The sequence below is a fragment of the Gadus chalcogrammus genome, chromosome 13 (assembly GCF_026213295.1).
Source record: "Gadus chalcogrammus isolate NIFS_2021 chromosome 13, NIFS_Gcha_1.0, whole genome shotgun sequence".
Lineage (NCBI taxonomy): Eukaryota > Metazoa > Chordata > Actinopteri > Gadiformes > Gadidae > Gadus > Gadus chalcogrammus.
Window position 1 is genome coordinate 25,326,008 of NC_079424.1, and position 18,014 is coordinate 25,344,021.

The 18,014-nt window shown below is 48.5% G+C and overlaps 1 protein-coding gene across 1 annotated transcript in view; it reads right to left on the reverse strand.

Annotated features, from left to right (window-relative positions):
• LOC130401541 (uncharacterized) overlaps positions 1-18,014 on the reverse strand; it is a 191,568-nt gene that overhangs the window by 109,145 nt on the left and 64,409 nt on the right. The window lies entirely within an intron of this gene.

Consider the following 18,014-nt stretch of genomic DNA (forward strand, 5'->3'; position numbering starts at 1 on the left):
AGCGTTTTTATTATCAATTACTCTCTGAAAAAGAGTTTTCCTTCTCTTTGCTGGTGGTGGTGGTGGTGGTGGTGGTGGTGGGGATTGTGGCGTCTTGTCTGCCATGGAAATTGTCTTCTACTGCTAGGTCCAAATGTGGATTAACTAGTTCCAGTAGATACCGCAGGATAACAACAAACAGGAGCTTGCTCTGGGTCACGAGCTCTGGGTCACGAGTACTGCACGAAGGGGTCGCGCGCGGGGCGCGGGGGAGGGGGAGTGCAGTACGACCGTTTGATTGACGTACTTACTGTCCAATGAAACTCGGTGGCAATGGAAATGATTGGCTGGAGTTTTTCGAGCCCTGCCCGTTCCACAGATGATTGACAAGTTTAATTTTCATGTCAGTACTTCTAACTCAGTGGCTGTAAGCGGGTTATGATAAGGATTTCAAGTAATTTTGCAAAAATGGCCAAAAAAGCGAATCACCTACGCAACCTTTAAATAAGAGCGGTATTAGGGGTCACAAAAATCCAAATGTGTGACGATAAATAGTAAAAGTAGAACACAAGACGAACCAGCGGAGAACAAAACACAAAAGCTACAAATTGAGCCGAAGAACTTAAAAGAGTTCGGACCAAAATGGCCGCAGAGTGTTTTCGTTCCCCGTGGTCAGCAGGTGTCGCCAAATAGACCAAAACCATGCGTTCCTATTAAAACAGTGGATCAAATCAATGTACTGTCGAGGTTTGAAGAGTACATTAAAGCACTTTTAAGGAATGATGTGGTAACGTGATCGCTTGAATAAATAAGAATGGCAGGGAAGGGGGGGGCACAGGACATCAATAGAATAATTACACAGGGTGCATTTGGAAACCATATTAAATTAATATTGTTTGTAAATAGGAATGTATGAAAAATAAAAAATAGGGGGAGGAAGGGGGGCTGGGGCAGGGGGGCAGAATAAACACAAACACATGGTAAGAAAAATAAGAAAGGGGGATCCTTTGTGGGGGGCCGGGGGCTGGGGTGGAGGTCATGTAAGGGGGCCTTTGGGGGGTAGGGAAGGGAGAGGTTGGGGTTAGGGTCAGGGGTGGGAGAGGTTAGGTTTAGGGCCAGGGGGCGGGGTCAGGGTAAGGGCTAGGTAAGGGAGGGGGTTGGGGTTAGGGTCAGGGGTGGGAAGGGTTAGGTTTAGGACCGGGAGAGGGTCGGGGTTAGGGTCAGGGTCAGGTGAGGGAGAGGGTTAGGGTTAGGACAGTCAGCAATTAACGACGCCACGGTGGCGTCGCTGGCACGGGCCATCATCAGGCGGCTCCCCAGGGGTCCCCGACCCACCCCAACGTTCAAACCAAGGGCTTGCATGGTCCCCAGCCTGTCAATCCAAATCCTCTCCGACCTGCGCCGTTGGGCGGCAGACCAGAAGGGGTTGGCTTCTAGCACCGACGCGGAAAGGGCCAGCCATCCGTGTTGTATAAAATGCGCAACCAAGGGTAGGTGAGCGTCTCTTTTATGTTTGATATTATGTCGGTGCTGGTGGAAGCGGACACGTACTGTGTTTCCTGTTTCTCCTACGTATTGGAGTTCACAAGTGAGACAGCGGATCAGGTAGACACAGTTCTTCGTATTGAGGCCTGAGTGCCGTTCAGTGGGGAGGACATTCCCATTGTTTTGGTTCCGGGCCAACGGGATAAAATTATAAAAATACGAGAGTCTAGTGACTCTGGGCTCCGACAAGGGGCGCAGTTTGGCCCTCACCAGGAGGTCTCTGATATTTTTGTTTCTCCTGTAGGCGGCGATGATGCCATAACCCGGAAGGTAAGTGGTCGTGTCGAGGAGATGTTGGAAGTTCGACCTGACCAGTCGGGTCAGGCGAGCGGACGAGGTGGAGGAGGTCGTGATAAAGGGGATGCGTTGCCCCTCGAGAGGAGGACGTGTGAGTTTAAAGGTTTTAAGGGAGAGACGGCGGGCCGATCGCGAATATCCCCTAAGGGCGAGGGCGTCAAACAGAATTTTAACTGCTTCCCAGAAGTCTGCAGTTCTGGAGCATTTGCGCTCAAAGCGCAGGAGTTGCGGGTTAAGGAGCCCCGCGAACGTGTGCCTAGGGTGGAAGCTGTGTAAGAGCGCGTGTGTGTCTGTGGGCTTAAAGAAAACGTTCACGTCTAACATGAGGGACGTCATGAACTGTGGGCCTTTGAACGTGGTGGTATCGAGAAAATCAACGGAGGAAAAATGTTTGCATGATTTGAGAGTAATGGACGGATCGTGCGTGTTTAGGATGTTTAGAAATTGATCGAATTCCGATTCAGAGTGCCAAACGCCCCATATGTCATCTAGATAACGCATGTATGATAGAGGTTGCAGAGGGCAGACGGCGAGCGCAGAGGCTTCCCACTGCGCCATATAGAGGTTTGCATACGAGGGGGCGAACTTCTTCCCCATAGCCGTGCCTTAGATTCGGAGAAAGAACTGATTGTCAAAGAGGAAATCATTTCTCGTGAGGTTTATATCCAGCAAGCGAAGAAGTTCGTCGTCAGGGCGCGTGACGTCAGGACGCAGGTTAAAAGCATCACGCACGGCGCGCATGCCCCCAGCAATGTCTATATTAGTGTACAGACTGCCAACGTCCATAGTGAATAAGAAAGCTGTGCGCAGGGATCCGAAGAGCACGGACCTTGGTGACGAAATCATAAGTGTCTTTTACGTAGCTTGCGTGTGAGATAGAAAGAGGGTAAAGATAGTGATCCAGGTACTCAGCCGTATGGTAGGTTTCACTGCTACAGTCCGAAACTATCGGGCGCTCCGATTGGATCTTAAAGGGCTCACTCCAGGCCACAGGCTCTTTATGTATTTTTGGTAACATGTAGAAGAGCCTGGGCCTGGGTTGCGCGTCACCCAAGAGGTAGTCACGCTGCCCATAGGTGATGTACTTTTTTCTCCACAGGGAGTAAATCAAATCAACAATCATCGGGACGGTCTCAGTATATATGGGAGCCTCCAGTTTGGAGTAGTAGCGCGTGTCGTGCAGCTGCCTGTGGCCCTCCCATATATATTGAGACCTGTCCATGATGACAACAGCGCTGCCTTTATCGGCGGGCTTGATTACTATATTTTTGTTTTGAATTAGTTTGCGGAGAGCCTCCGACTCCTCAGGGAGGAGGTTAGCAGGGGCCCGGTTGATCCTGAAGGATTCGTGATAATAACGGAGGTCAGCATTGACCAAGCGCGCGACTTCTAACGGGATGTCATCCTCGGGTGGAACCAGGAGGATTTGTATGTGAAGGGTAGTTTCTCCGACGGGGGGTGATCCCGGAAATAGACGGCTAGTTTAACCCTGCGGTGGTACTGTTGCATGTCCGAGCGGACCTGTTGGTACAACTCGCACGGGTCTATGTCGGTGGAGGGAATGAACGCGAGTCCTTTATCCAAAACTGAGAATTGCGCCGCCGTAAGTAGGAAAGATGTAGAAAGGTTAATAACCGAGCGGTTCCCTCGAGGCGTGTCTCGGGACGCAGGAGCGCTCAGTTTAAATACCCGACCCATTGGTTAAAGAGGAGCGCTGCCGTGTCCCGAGACCAGTGGATGTTAGCACGTTCGGTGACGAACGCCTGTCTGGGCACCGTTGGGATCGACTCGTATCGAGTGGCGATGAAAGCATTTAACTTTGTGAGAAGCTCCAGCTCTCTGAACGGGAGCGCACGGGAATAGTTGACTTCAGGAATCTCCAGCGGTTTGGAGATTACGCACAAACGATTTCTCTAACTTGTTATTCCTTTCGTTTAAGCCGAAAGCCAGGACCAGTTTGCGGACCTTGGGGTTGATGGTGGTCTTGGCCATCACCGCGGAGGCATGACGGAACGACGCGCCAGGATAACCATCGATCTGGAGACCAGGTATGCTAAATTCAGCGAAGCGTGTGACGTTCGAGTCACCGAGAATGAGAAGCGGTTCCCTAGACTGTATATGCCACTCTTGGCATTTCTTACCCGTGCTTGGGTGTCGGGTGGGTCGAGCGAGAGTCACAGTCGGGGTGGAGAAGGAAGAGGCGGGGCTGGCGGGGTCCCGTGCGTCAGCCGGTGCGTCGTTTCTCTCCGGGTCGGCCCGGGCTAACCCATGCGGGGGTGTCGAGCCGGAGGGCGGTGGAGGAGGAGGAGGGGGAGGAAGAGGAGAAGAGGAAGGTCTGGGAGCGGGCATGGCTGCGACTCGTCGGCGGAGGCGGCTGGACGCGAGCCTGATCCTTTGAGCCAACGGTGTGGTGCTCTGGAGAAGTCCCGGGGCTGCAGGCCGTGGAGGAGAGGGGGTAAGGGGAACGGGAGAGGAAGAGGAGGCGGGGGGGATGGGGGGGCACAGGGGCGGAGAAGAAGGAGAGGAGGAGAAGGCCAGCGAAAAGGTAGGCGACGGCAGCCTGGCCGGGGAGCGCCGTTCAGCAGGTCCTACCCCCACGTCGAGGGCCTCCGGACCGGGTCCAGGGGACCGGAGGCCGGGGGCAGGAGGCGGTGGTCCAGCAGGTAGGGTGAAGCGTGGCAGCACGGCTCCAGGGGCGGGTTGTGGGAACAGCTGGACCAGAGGGACCGGAACGTCCAGAACCTCTCTGAGGCGAGAGCGCAGCGCGCTCACCGTCTCCGGGCGCAGGCGTTGGCCGAAGTGGCGTTGAGCCCAGGTCAGGGCCACGGTGAAGTTCGGAGCGCCAGATGGGGTCTGGAAGGAGGAGGAGAGCACCCACCTTCTCGTCCACCGCAGCCTTGTAGTGGTCCCGGAGCAGCAGCATGCTGGTGTACCGCCAGTTGCGCGCGTCACCGTCAATCAGCTGCGCGGTCGCGGCGTTGGGGACAGCAGGGCGAATGGAGACCCTCAGGGACTCAGCTAGCCTGGGGACGACGGGAAGGGGCTCCGGGCCCTCGGCGTTGGCGAGGTGGTGAGAGGCCTTCAGGGCCGCCAGGAGTCCGGGTCGTCAGAGAGCTGAGCAGCCGGGGCACGCGGCGCTTGCCTGGGTGGAGGCGGACGCGCAGACCCAGTGCGCGCCGCGGTGGTGACCGGAGGTCGGGGCCGGTCGCGGGGTCGTGGGTCGGGACGCGGAGATGGAGGTCTCACCTGCGGGGTCCGGCGGGGGGGCTCGGAGCTCGGGCGGGGATGGCGAGGAGCCCGACGCGTCTCAGGAGCGCGGCGATGGAGAGGCTCCTGCGCCTCACGGCGAGGAGGCGAGTAGGCCGGTCTGCGAGGAGGCGAGTAGGCCGGTCGGCGTGGAGGCGAGTAGGCCGGTCCGTGGGCCTCGGACCAACCCTCGTGGTGGTGACGGGTAGGCCCGTAGGGAGACCAGTCCCTGACGGGCCTCGCGTGTTGCTCCCAACGTCTGGGAGACGGGTGGCGTGGGGCCCAGAGACGTTCGTGTCCGTGGTCGAAGTGATGGAAGCGGGCCTCCGGAGCAGGTGCAGCCCACGCGGAGAAATCCATCAGCGGTGGGGGGTAGTGGGGGTCCCGAGGAGTCCGCCTGCGACGTCCCCGTTGGACCAGGGTCCACTCACCGTCATCTTGAAGGTGGTTCGGTTGCATGTTTCTTTTCGAATAGTTCGAATTCGAATTAAAACGGAAAGTATCGAAGCTACACTGAAATAAACTAAACTGAACTGTAAGGTAATGAGACAAGTGCGATCCAGCCAATATCCGATTTATTTGGAAATTAGGCTGCTGTGGGCATAGTACTACGTTTCGTCAATACAATGACTTCATCAGGTACAAATAGATAGCATAGAAACAGACCGTATAATGGAGAATCCAGACAAGCCGTGGTTACAGAGCACAAATGAGAGACAACGAAAACAAATGCTTTTATACAGACATGTAGGAGGGAGGGGGGACTTGAGGTCTGGGGCAGAGACATCCAATAGGGGGCCAGGGCATCAAAACAATTTCAAATTTAAACATGAAAAGCCAATGGGGGGGGTCAGGTGAAGAGCCAATGAGAGGTCAGGAGGGTAAACAACTTTAAAGTTTGAATTTGGGCCAATCAGGGGGTCGAATTTCAAAAGTAATGCTGAAGGAATGCAACATTATATCACTTTTGCTGTGTTTCTCCAGGTCACCAGCAGATGGAGCCCGGAGGATCGTGGTGTCTGCACCAACCGGAGCCGCCAGCAGGGGCTGCTAAATCGCCTTAAACCGGGTGGTGTTAAGGAAGCAGAGATGACGGCCGTAATAGAAATAATTAAAAACACAATAAAATAATACCGTTGCATCGAATTATTGCAGTGTGGGGGTCAAGGTGATACAATCCAAGGGTAAAAAAATATACAAAAACATAAAAGGCAAACTGTACATTAATGCGACCGTGATGCGGGTTCATACATTAAAAACATTGATTTTTACATGTATATATGCATTTGAAAAAATGTATATAAACATAAAAGAAGAGGGAGCAGCAGGTAAGTGGGGGAAAGGGGATAAGTGAGAAGGAGGCATGGAATGGGGGGCACGGGACACTGATAAAGGATAAAAATAAATAAAAATATGGGCCTGGATGGAAAAAGAAGCCGAGGGAAAGGTCAAAGGGAGGGTGAATCAAATTGTAATTACAAGTGGGGACGGTAATAAGGTCAAATTAGACCGTTATAAAACCGTTTTGATAATGTTGTATTTTTCCGTTGCAATACCATCAAACAAACAGGAGATGGAGCATGGAAAGCCGTGGCGCTGGCGTTAATCTGGGTCACCAACAGGGGGTGCAAAGTGACGCCGAACAATAAAGGTAAATATTGTGTTCGTTTAAACAGGGTTAATGCATTAAAGATATATTAAAGGAAGAGGGGCAGCAGGTGAGTGGGGGATGAGGAATAAGTAAATAAAAGGATGACAGGGAAGGGGGGCACGGGGCATATAACAAAAAATACCAAATAATAACAGTGGGTGCAGTGGAAGATCATATTAATATAATATTGTTATTAATAATAATATACATATATATATATATCAAAAATAAAAAATAGGGGGACGGAGGGGGGGCCCTGGGGCTGGGGTGGGGGGGCAGAATGAACACACATAAATGTTATGAAAAATAAAAAATGGGGGGACTGAGGGGGGCCCCTGGGGTGGGGGGGGGGGGCCAGAGTAAAAACACACACACATGTGGTATGAAAAAAAGAAAATGGGGGATCCTTTGTGGGGGGGCGGGGGCTGGGATGGGGATCAGATGGGGAGGGGGGTTAGGGTCAGGGGTGGGAGGGGTTATGTTTAGGATCAGGGGGGGACCCGGGTTAGGGTTAGGGTCAGGTGAGGGAGGAGGTTAGGGTTAGGATAAGGGGTGGGAGAGGTTATGTTTAGGGCCAGAGGGGGTGGGGTTAGGGTGAGGGCTAGGTAAGGGAGGGGGTTGGGGTTAGGGTGGGGGGTGGGAGAGGTTATGTTTAGGGCCAGGGGGGGCGGGGTTAAGGTCAGGGTCAGGTGAGGGAGAGGTTAGGATGGGGGCTAGGGGAAGAGGATAAAAACCATGATGAGGGCCCGGTCTGTGGTGGAGGCAGAAGGGGGACGGGGCCAGGTAGGCTGAGGTAAGGGCCAGGGCGAGGGGCACAGCTCTAAGGGAGGGGGCATTGAGGGAGGGGGGCACACACACTAACATGAAACATAAAACATCAAACATAAAGAACCAACGGCAGGTAGGTAATCTAAACGGGATCACACTTAATAAATGAACAATCCAATGCATGAACCTTACATCATGTAGAGGATAAAAGGTAAGTATGTACATAATAAAGCACAAGCAACACATAAGGTCATAGCACATAGATAGTCATAGAACAAATATCAAACAGTGATGACCCTGAGGCGGTGCAGTCCATGTAACAGAGATCCCAGTGGGGTTCAAGGGAGAGCAGGCAATGGTGGCAGGGAGGGAAGGTCCGAGGAGACTGTAGGAGGCACTGGCGGGTTACGACAGTGTTAGGGTTAGGGTTGGGGTTAGGGTTAGGTTTAGGATTAGGGCGCTCCCTCATGCGCCATGCAGCAGTACATGGGACTATCATGTAGTCTCCCATGCACTACTACCATGTAACAGGAGGAGGGCACGGGCACAAGCAATTAAAATACGTTAACAACTTTTGCTTCAATAAAATCAATAAAATCAATAAAATATGGGAGAAAGGTTATGTTTAGGAGGGGGGGAGGGAAGAGGTTATGGTAAGGAACTGATGGAGTGGCTATGTTTTAGGACCGGGACGGATGGAGGGGCGAGACGGATCATCATTTAGTCCAAACGGGGCTATGGAGGAAAGCCTAAAGATCCACCTTCTCTCAGCAGCTCTCCTCTGGACCAGGGACCAACCGACATTGGTCTCTAGACCGGACAATGAAAAGTTGTTGATATGATGTGAGATGAAGTGAGTATACAGCCGTTTATCGTTTGTTCCTTTCTGAATATGGTAAATGTGTTGGTATAACCTCTGTTTGATAGTAGCTCCCGTTTCGCCCACATAGATGATCCTGCATAGTTTGCACTGGATGGCGTAGACGACATTGCAGGAGAGTAGTGTGAAGGTCTGCGAGATGGGGACACCGGCTCGACAGTTGAAGATGTACTTCAGGTTAGTAAAATAGGGGTCGAAGGTTGTGCGTATTGCCTTGTTGAGTGCCGTATGGACTAGCATGTCCTGCAGATTTTTATTACGGCGGTATGACATTAACATTTTAAAAGAAGCGAGTGGGGCGGTTTGAGGTTTGGCAGAATTAAAATGTTGTTTTATAGCTTGCTTGAGGGGGGCCTAGTTGTCGCGAGAATGTTGTAATGAATGGAATTAACCTATGTTCCGTGTTCTTTTTTTCCAGGGAGAACGGGCCGGCCTGGCTGGAAGAGGGCGGTCACTTCCCCTTTAATAGTCAGAAGAAAACGTTTGGAATAGCCGCGGGGTCTAAGGGCCTTGAAAAGGGTCCTGGTGGCCTCCTCTACGTGATGAGGTAGAGAGCAGATGCGGTGGAAACGGATTAGTTGGGACTTGATGATGGAGCTGAAAGTATGCCGGGGATGGTAGCTGGTGTTAAATAATAAGGAATGCCTGTCAGTGTCTTTAAAATAAACCTTGGTGGCTAATGTTTGTGTCCATCCTTCGTCTCTGTGAAAAAAACTATTGTGTCAAGGAAGGGGACCTGCTGGAGATGGAGAGTGTGTTTGAGTTTGATACGGGGGTGGTGTGAGTTGAGGATATGCATAAAGTGGTTGAATTCCGTTTCGGATTTGTCCCAGAGGCCAAAGAAATCATCTAGATAACGGAAATAAATTAAGGGGCGTGACGGGCATTTAAGAAATGCAGATTCGTCCCAGTCGGCCAGATAAATGTCCGCGTAGGCCGGTGAATATTTCCTCCCCATGGCGCAGCCGCATATTTGTAAAAAGAACGATTTGTCGAATAAAAAGTCGTTACGGGTGAGAGTGATTTCTAAGAACTTTAAAATAAATGTATCAGGACGAGATGGTTCACCGCCTCAAGGCCCAGGACAGTGTCAATGTTCGTGTATAAGGAATCTACATCGATTGAAAAGATAAACGTGTTATCGGGGACGGTGAGACTTTTTAACTTGTTAACAAATGTATATGTGTCCTTGAGGTAGCTCGGGTGAGTATGGGATAGGGGGTTAATATATAAATCTATAAACTCCGCCAAATGGTACGATTCAGAGCCACAGTCACTTACTATGGGGCGACCCGGAGGGACCACGAATGGAACAGTCCAATTCTCTGGGGGTTTGTGTATTTTGGGGAGAAGGTAGAATAATTAAGACCCTAACCATCGCCTGACGCTCCAGGTACATGGGCTGCGTGAGAGGGCCATAGTAGATGGGGTCATTAAGTTGAAGTGTCGCCTCCAGAATGTAATTAGTTCGATCCTGTATTACAATTGCCCTCCCTTATCCGCCGGTTTGATAATAATCATGGCGAGATTTTAATTTGTTGAGGGTTAGGGTTAGGGCTCCCGAACCTGATCCCCAAGCCCCCCCGCGCACGTTAAGGCCCCCCTGTTGTACGGTACCAGTGTTGGGCACAAAAGTAACGCGTTACCGTAATATATTACATTTAGTCAGTAACGGAGTAATATAACGCGTTACTAACTATATTTCGGTAATATTATTACAGTTACTGAGTCCGGTAACGCGTTACAATCATGGACATAATAAAGGATGGACCACGGACTGGAAAGTGGCCGCCCATTCATTCCTATACAAACTGCTCAGTGGCGCAGGGTAACATACAGGAGCGATTTGCTTCCGCGTTATGGGGCCAAGACACGTGGGCTAGTCCGTGACGTACCGGATGCAGAAATATAGAACGCATGCGTGCCCATCCCCCCACTCCGGTCCAACAACAATATAAAATGATACCGTAATGCACCTGTTCTTTGTCTTTGGATCGTTTGAATAAATGGATCAATACATGATGAATCACAATGATTGCAAGCAGAGTACCGTAAGAGTTATTGAGCAGCAGATGAACCAGTCCAAAAATCGGACACGTTAACGGAGCACTGAACTAGGCCCTCTCGGATGCCATTTGTTTCACTACGACTCCTTTCAGCTGCACACCCCTCTTCCCCCGCGAGATAAGGGCTAATAAAACGCTTGAGGAGGCGTTTTGAGGACATGGCATGAAGGTAATTATTAGCCTTTGATTGATATCCAGACATTTTTTGCGGAGACACATTCCTGTTCCCCACTTGTATTGGAGTGAACGGAGATATCTACTTCTGGGTCCCATGATTTGAGGGACCCGTCCACAGCCCGCTTAAACAGCTGCAATACCAGGCTTGGCCGCTGAGCACTGGTGGATTGCGGAAGTATGCAGTGTTCCTGGGGGCTTGGTTACAATCCGAGCCACACAGACTCCAGCCCTTGTTTGGCTGTATATTTTGTCTATTAAGACTTTGTTGTTTGGTCCTAACCAAAACATTAATAGGCTCTAAGCATAAGTTCCTTGTAAAGTCTCTGTGGGACTGAAATGTTGAATGTGTTTCATTATTTATGCTGTTCTCATGCTCTTTTTTATTACTGCTATTTACTGCTATTTCAGGGCAGGACATATGCTCAGGTTCTAAAATACTTAATTACAAAACATGCCCTGTCTGGTGGCTGTTAGACGTCATTCTTGAAGTGCACTTTTATTTTATTATTGAAATAGTATAAACTATTAACATGTTTGATTTCATGGAAATGCAACTTTTTTTGTTAAATGTTTGTGTGGCTGCACTTTGTAACTAAGGAGCTAATAAATGAGGCATAGAAAAAGAGTTTGTGTCATGTCGTGTAAAGGTTTTGGTTGTTTAATTATTCTATATCATAACATTATTGTAATTCAGCCATTCATGGAACACACTACATGCAGATGCAATATAGACCTCATTAGACTTTAATGTTTGCCCCCCCCCCCCTCCGCCTTGTCCTGAATGTTTATTTTGGTGAAAGTAATAAGTAACTTATTACTTATTACTCTACACAGAAGGTAATATTGTAAAGAAACGTATTACTTTCAAATGCAAGTAACTAGTAATATATTACATTTTGGAAGTAACTTGCCCAACACTGTACGGTACCCAAACGTCGAATCCAGAGGCGTTCGACTTGACGTCTGCTAGCGGTAGACCACCTAAGGTTGCTATGTAACGACGTGGTGTACAGTGAGAGCAAGCCGTGCATAGTAAAGTGTTGCACTAGAGGGAGGTGTGTGTCCTTCTCTCGCAGAATGTTGTACCTGTGCTGGGCGAACCTAGTGAGCAAAGTGTTTTGGGTTTCTCCCACATATTGAGCGCCGCAGACGTCGCACCAGATTAAATAGACACAGTTCTTGGAGAGGGGGCTCCCCCGTCCCTGTGTAGGGAACACGTCGTGTGTGGTTTGATTGCGTACCCAGGGTCGGTACCGGAAAAATTGGCCCTGCGCATTCGGTCTAGGGCGAGACGACGAATGGAGTTTAGCCTGGACAAGGATGTCCCGGGGGTTCTTGTTCTTCCTAAACGCTGCGATGATGCTAAAGTTATTAAGGAGGGTGGTTGAACTAACCATGTGTGAAAAATTGTTTTTAATTTCCCTCACTAGACGAACCGCCAACGGGGAGTAGGTGGTAACGAAGGGGAGATGAGGGCCAACAGCAACCGCTTTGGTTTCTCTGAACGTTCCGAGGGCCTTTCTCAGAAACGATCTGCAGTACCCTCTGGTGGACAACGCAGAGAATCTCTCGGTCGTCCTCAGACGAGCTTCCATCGGAGTCTCCAATCCTCTCGGTTCTCCATACACCCGGCCAGCTCCGAAGAACTTTCAGCTCCCGCATCTTTCTTAAGCACGTCCACGTACGTTAGCGCGGAACGTCCTCGCGATCGATGCCCGCGCGTTGGTTCCCACAGGACCAGCCAGAGAATAGTACCTTGGTGGCTGACTGAAAGTCCCCAGGCCTAGAGCAGATCCTATGGAACCTAAGCAATTGTGATTTTACAAGCCCGGCATATGTGTTTCTGAGGTGAAAGCTGGACTTGTGCAGCAGAGCGTGTGTGTCAGTGTCTTTAAAGTAGACCTTGATGTCCAGCCGGGATGTGGATGGGAACTCTGGGCCCTTAAATGTGGTCGTGTCTAGGAAGTCAACAGAGGGGCTAAAGGTAGATTTAATAGTGATGGACGGGTTGTGAGTGTTTAGAATGGTTAAAAAGCCGTCAAAATCCTCCCTAGAGTGTGGCCACACCCCCCAAATATCATCCAGGAATCTAAAATAGTGTACCGTTTTTTTGGGACAGGACGCCAGGGCTGCCACCTCCCATTCGGCCATGAATATGTTTGCGTAGGGTTAGGGTTAGGGTTAGGTTGAGCAAGTGGCACATGGGAGAGAGCGGAGGGCACAGGCACAAGCAAATATATTAAAATAATAACTTTGGCTAATAAGATAATAAGATAATGATAATAAAAAGGATAAAGAAAATAATAAAATAATAATAATAATAATAAAGGGTTGGGGTAGGGGGAAGAGCTATAATATAGACAAGAAAGGTTATGGTTAGGAAGGAGGTGGAGAAGGTTATGGTTAGGAGAGGAGATGGAGGAGGTTATGGGTAGGAGAGGAGATGGAGGAGGTTATGGGTAGGAGAGGAGATGGAGGGGGTTATGGGTAGGAGAGGAGATGGAGGAGGTTATGGGTAGGAGAGGAGATGGAGGAGGTTATGGGTAGGAGAGGAGATGGAGGAGGTTATGGTTAGGAGAGGAGATGGAGGAGGTTATGGGTAGGAGAGGATATGGAGGGGGTTATGGTTAGGAGAGGAGATGGAGGAGGTTATGGTTAGGAGAGGAGATGGAGGAGGTTATGGGTAGGAGAGGAGATGGAGGAGGTTATGGTTAGGAGAGGAGATGGAGGAGGTTATGGGTAGGAGAGGATACTGAGGGGGTTATGGGTAGGAGAGGAGATGGAGGGGGTTATGGGTAGGAGAGGAGATGGAGGGGGTTATGGTTAGGAGAGGAGATGGAGGAGGTTATGGTTAAGTTATAGTAAGGGCTGGATGTTGACTGGAACTAAAAGGAAGGAATAAATAATAAACAGATGAGTTACGAAGGGGGGCGAGGACCACCCTCATTTAAGCCCAACGGAGCAGTAGAATCAAGCCTGAAAATCCACCTTCTCTCCGCTGCCCTTCTCTGGACCAGGGTCCAACCTAGATTGGTCTCCAGGCCAGAGAGGGAAAAGTTGGAAATATCATGTTTGTCAAAATGGGCGTACAATAACTTTGAAACCGTCCCCCTCTGAATATGATATATATGTTGGTAAAGTCTCTGTTTTATAGTGGCACCTGTTTCGCCCACATAGATGGTTCTACCTTGTCTGCATTGGATGGCATAAACAACATTGGTGGAAAGCAGCGAGAAGGTCTGCCAGATGGGAGTTTGCCAAGTTGAAGATGTATTTGAGGTGAGTGAAGTAGGGATCCAAGGTTGTGCGTATCGTCTTATTTAGTGCCGTATGAACCAGCATATCTTTTACATTTTTATTGAGGCGATATGCCATGATGACTTTAAAGGTTGCGAGTGGAGTGGTTCGAAGTTTAACAGCGTTGAAATGCTGTTTGATGGCTTGGTGAAGGGGGCCTAGTGAGCGAGAGAATGTTGTGACGAGTGGGATTAATTGCTGATCTATGTTTTTGTTTTTTCCAGAGAAGTTGGCCTGGTTGGATGGAAAGAGAGCGGCTACTTCATGCTTGATAGTACGGAGAAAGCGTTTGGAGTAGGGCCCGACCGATTATCGGCCGCACCGATATATCGGGCCGATATTTAACATTTTGGGGATATCGGTATCGGCCATACTTTCCATAAATTCCCACCGATAAGTTCATATAATTTTCACAACCAATTTTGCAGCCGTTTCGTTCTGAACGCGCCTTCCGCTCTTGCCACTTGGAATTCATGAGCCTTGCCAAGTTGCCCCGCCCGTCACAGCATCTGATTTGTTTGGCACACGGAATACAACCAATCAACACGCAAGGCTGCAAGCGGGGCGGGGTGCCTTCACGCTCCCTGTGACTCGTGAGCGGTTTTTAGACGGCCAAGTGGGGCTAAGGACGGTGCTGCGAATACAACTTAAAGCAGAGAAAACACATTTCCTTCGAGGTAAGCATATGCGAAGCAATATCCCCTGCAATATGTCACAAACACACCAACGTTGCAGAAGCACGGCACCACAAGGTGTTTATTAATTTGTGAAACCGATTCATTTGATCTGTGTAATAACGACACAAACCTTAGCTCACGCAAGGACAACCAGAATGACAGCGAATACTCCTCACTGAAAAGGTTGTCCATAGAGCAGTCTCAACATGGTGTATAGTCCTACTACAGTTATTGTTAAAACCCCACATGGAAACGTGAACGTGTCTGTAGTTCTACACGAAAGGTGGACTGAAAGCCGTGGTCAATAAAGACCAAATAAAACGTGTTTGTTTGTTCCCGAGACGAACCATTTAGAGCCTGCTAGCTACTTGATAGCCTGTTAGCTACTTTATAGCCTGCCTGAGTAAGAGCCAGCATAGAGCACGGAAGAACCAACGGTGATTGGTCGCAATGTCCCTCAAATTAAGTTAAATAGAATTAAGTTTTGGCCAGTCGCTGCGTTTCAAACTGGTGTAACATCTTGTTACGGGTAGACAGACAGGCTAGCAGTAGCTAGCAGCAAGTAGCTACAGAGATACGACAGCATCTGGTAGTTAATTTTGGCTTGCGCTAACTAACTTGGTGTTAGGTAAACAACTTCATGAACACTACGCTACGCGACTCAGGCCCTAAAGGCACATTGTACGTTCAGTCTATTTGTTTCTTTATTGTGCGTTCCCAGGCCCTTTGACCATTTAATCACGCCTGGTGTGATCTCAAAGTGCTGGCATTTGATGTGCGCTAGGTACAATGATCCAAATACTTCTTTGTAATTCGCCTTTATTTGTGACGTGAAAACCTTATACCTAAATGCTTTCGTTTCACCTCGCCACCCAGAGGCAGACAAGCAGCCCAGCACAGCCACTAGACGTAAAATAAACTCTTGAATCAGGAGGTGGTTATACGTGCTGTAGTTTGCATATTTTTTTTTTTACTTTCAGTAAACTACTAGTGCCGTATATTTACAGAAATATACAGGCTTATCTATATGATTTTGACTATTTTTATATAGAGACATACTATAAATTATTTACAATTTATATGTACAATTTTTATTTATTTTTTTACAATGTCTGAAAATAGATTTAGTTTGTATAAAATATTTATTTTCTAAATATGTCTATTAGATTGCATATACTGTATTAGATTGCATTAAAAGAACATTTAATTTATATGTTCTTTTACTTAATTGGCAATATTAGGCTTGGGCATTAAACCAGCCTATGGTTCATTGCAAAGTAGTTCTACAGTGATGTTTTACTCATTTCTCATAGCAGGGAGTGATTTTATTTTTTATTGAAGATTATTTATTTATTTATTTTTTCCCAGTTTTATTCTATGTTAAGTTATTCTAAGTTAAGTTCGGCTTTATTTTACAAATGCTGCTGGCAGCTCCCTGTACTTAAAATGTTTACTATTAAAAACACTCAATGGAAGTTCGAGTCAGTGTGTGCCATTTTTAATTAATTTGAGAATTTTTTTCTTCTATTTATCGGTTGCACATATCAGTTATCGGCCTCCCATTTTCATAAATATCGGTATCGGTATCGGCCCTGAAAAAAACATATCGGTCGGGCCCTAGTTTGGAGTAACCGCGGGGCCTAAGGGCCTCAAAAAGGGTCCTAGTAGCCTCCACTACATGGTGAGGGAGGGAACAAATACGATGGAAGCGGATAAGTTGGGATTTGATAATAGAACTACAAGTGTGTCGGGGATGGTAGCTGCTGCTAAATAATAAAGAATGTCTGTCAGTGTCTTTGAAATATACTTTAGTGCCTAATGTTTTGTAACCATCCTTTACCTCAGTAAAGAAGACTATGGTGTCCAAAAAGGGGACCTGCTGGAGATGAAGAGTATGTTTAAGTGTGATACGGGGGTGGTGTGAACTAAGAATGTGAATAAAGTGATTTAATTCTGTCTCGGATTTATCCCATAAGCCAAAAATGTCATCAAGGTACCGATAATATAGGAGCGGGCGTGACGGGCATTTGAGAAGAGCTGATTCTTCCCAGTCAGCCAAATAGATGTCTGCATAGGCCGGTGAATATTTTCTACCCATAGCGCAACCGCTTATTTGGAGGAAAAAAGATTTATCAAACAGAAAATCGTTCTGGGTAAGGGTAAGCTGTAAAAATTGTAAAATAAAATAATCAGGACGAGATAAAACGGGTTATGATTCCAAGGCTTTTTTTTTAACAGCCTCCAAGCCAAGAGAAGTATCGATATTGGTATAGAGAGAAAATAAACATTCAACCGTCCCCATTTAACCGTCGGGGACGGTTAAATGTTTCAGTTTATTTACAAATGTATACGTATCTTTGACGTAACTCGGGTGTGAATGGGACAGGGGATTTATATAATAATCAAAAAATTCTGCCAGGCGATAAGAATCCGAACCACAGTCGCTCACAATGGGACGACCCGGAGGGACCAGATATGGTACAGTCCAGCTCTCTGGGGCCTTATGTTTATGATAAAATGATCTGGCACGAGGGAGATCCGGGCCGTAGAGGTAGTTGGCTTGTTTCGCAGTACTAAGGTGTTCTTTTTTCATTTGATCAATTAAAGTTCTGACCATCGTTTGTGTCTCCAAGTACATCAGCTGCGTGAGAGGGCGATAATATGTAGTGTCGTGAAGTTGACGTGTCGCCTCCAAAACGTAATTGGTCCGATCCTGTAGGACTATTTGACCACCTTTATCTGCCGGTTTAATAATAATCTCCTGCCGAGATTTTAGATCTTCAAGAGCCTGCTGTTGTTGGGTGTTGATATTACCCTCCCCTTTATGACGTCTGGGTCAGAGGTCACGAAAGGACCGGAGGTCGGGGTCAATCAGCTTGCGTATGGGTGTCGAGACGGACTCCATGGCTGGCTCCCACATAGACGGTATGGTAAACGGTAGATGGGAAAAATCGATCAAAATCAGAATAATCCAGAATTTTAAGACGCCGGTGATATGTGTGCATGTCTCGCCTCAACAGGTCGCGGTCTGGAAGTGACGGTGTCGGGATGAAGGCGAGGCCCCGTTCGAGGACCTCGCGTTCTAGCGGGGACAGCTGGACGGTGGAGAGGTTAGTGACATTGGAAAGGGAGACCGGGGGGGCGGCGCTGCGCCTGGCGACCCAACTGTAAACCCAGTTGGTCCAGCCAGTCCCTCATCATCGATCTCGCCGTCTCCGGAGTCCAGTGGATGTTATCACGAGTGGTCTGAAATTTGAGTAAAGATAATCGGTTGAGGTAGCTAGAGCGGGAGTCCACGTCCTCTATGTGATCTCTAACAAAGGTGTTAAATGCTTTAACACAGCGAAGTTGGCAGGTGGATAACCTGATGGAAACGGTTAGCAGAGGGATAACAATACGGGCCTGTGGGAACTTCTCTCTGGCTAATCTGA